Genomic DNA, 2395 nt, shown 5'->3' with positions numbered 1-2395 from the left:
TCTTCCAGTATTTCATATAAAATGATAATATTCATATTATTTGAATACTTGTTACGTTTTAGCGGAATCCTTTGATGGCACTTTGAAAAGCGAATACTTAACTGTAGTACTTTAGAAACCCAGACTAAAATCCTTGAAAGACACCGACACATCATGTAATGTGATATATTATGCTTTATCTATTATAGTTAACGCCTAGGAAGTGACACATTATCAGATAACAAATTAGGTGGAATCGAGGAAGTTTGTCAGAACAAATTCCTTAATACTTAGTACAAAGTAGAAATCTTTCTGTCATAATGAATAACATATTTTCTTTTCTAATATAAGAGTTTTTTGTATGGGAGCCCCCTTAAATTATTAAATATTAAAGGACACGTATAACAAAAGAATGTGTCAAAAATTAAAGTGCCTACCTCTTGCCATTATTGATATAGAGCGAAAAAGGCCGAAAAATCACGTTTGTTGTATGGGTATGTCCCTTAAATATTCATTTTATTTTGTTTTCATTACTTATTTTATTTGTTGCTATAGCGGCAACAGATATACACAATCTGTAAAAATTTTTAGAACTCTAGCTATAACGGTTCTTGCAATAAAGCCTGATGACAGACAGACGGACAGACAACGAAGTCTTAGTAACAGGGTCCCGTTTTTACCCTTTGGGTACGGAACCCTAAAAAGATAAAACCGACTTCAAAATTGTACCTAATTGGGAATTAAAATTTCCTACCTCAAAAACTACTGAATCGATTTTGATGAAATTTGCAGCATTCCCTAACTTGAAAAATACCTGGTACAACAAAAAAAGAATTACTTAAATCGGACTTGTAGTTCCGGAGATATGCGAACACAAACATAAAAACATACAAACATACATACAATTTTGAAATTTGGCACATTTGTTCAGACGCTGATATAGACTAATAAAATATATACCAAAACTGGGAAGTTCTGGAAAGATTACATACAGACGCGTCGAATTGATAACCTCCTTTTTTCACTTTGGTGAAATAGAATAGAAAATACTTTATTTGTACAACTTAAAACTAAACTTAAACTTAAAAAACACAATAAAGGAAAACTATGTACAAATAGGCGGTCTTACTGCTAACAGCAGTTTCTGCCAGACAACCTTTAATTTTAAAATACAAAAATAAGAGTAAGTATACTTGTTAATAATATTATGAAATATTTAAATTTGTAATATTTAAATTTAAATATTGAAATATTTAAACAGAAGCGGATAATATTAGTAAGTAACAGAATAATAAATTATGATAGTGATGAAGAAAATGACGTGGAGTCTGTGATTATTGATGAAATAAGGGGAGTTGATTAATACTTTCGTAACATTGTGCAATCTTATACAGATTTTGATCTAGCAAACATTTATTAACATTTCATTTTGACCTTAAATAGAGTCCTCTAACATCATATTATTATTATTACGTTACAATACAGTATCTCCTTCTAACGAACTCAGTAATTAGAACCTTCCTAAACAAACAAAGCGTATGATGTGCAAACATTTCAAGAGATAGCCACGTCCCAACAAATAATAATTTATCATCGAAAAACAACATGCGCTGCCAAATAAGGTAAGTATGTTTTATAGTTATTAAGACATTAAAATGTCTTTTTTAACAAAAATAACTAATCATTTACCAATTACAAGTCTCTAGAAAAAAGTCAAAAGAAAAGAGGATATTGTGTAAAATTGTAGATAGCATAAGAAAACTTGAGTGATGTCAAGGGACACCCGGATGGAACGAAGTTATAAACAGATGAAGGGCACCGCCACCCCCAAGCTAAAAAAAAAACATATTTCCCACCATAGAGAAATGGTAGAATTTTATATTTTCCACCAGTTGACGTCATCGCCACATCAACGTCCTCTGCGATAAGTGTCAGTCAAAAAGTGTCGTTACAAATTTTTTTCGTCTAGCCCCCTTTCATAACGCGCGATAAGGAACTCCGTTCCAATTTTTATCAAAACTACTTTACTATGCATGCGACATAATCGTTTTTATGTTAATTAATACTATAAACTATTATTAAATATACGAAAGAGTGTTCGTCGTCGTACGTCTATCTCAGATCTGAAAACTCTACAAATAAAAATCGGCCAAGTGCGAGTCGGACGCGCGCACGAAGGGTTCCGTACCAATATAGAGCGAAAATAAGGAAAAAAATGTGTTTTTTGCATGGGAGCCCCCCCTGAATTATTTATTTTATTTTAATTTTATTATTTAACATTAAAGTACACATACAATTGAGGATTTTCTGTAAATTTCAAGTGTCTATATTATGATGCCATTATAGATTACGAGCCAAAAAGACAAAAAAAAAATAACGTTTGTTTTATGGGACCCCCGCTTAAATATTAACTTTA

The sequence above is a fragment of the Aricia agestis genome, chromosome 5, assembly GCF_905147365.1.
Source record: "Aricia agestis chromosome 5, ilAriAges1.1, whole genome shotgun sequence".
In the NCBI taxonomy this organism is placed as follows: domain Eukaryota; kingdom Metazoa; phylum Arthropoda; class Insecta; order Lepidoptera; family Lycaenidae; genus Aricia; species Aricia agestis.
The sequence above is the reverse complement of the archived record's forward strand: the minus strand, read 5'-3'. Positions refer to the sequence as shown.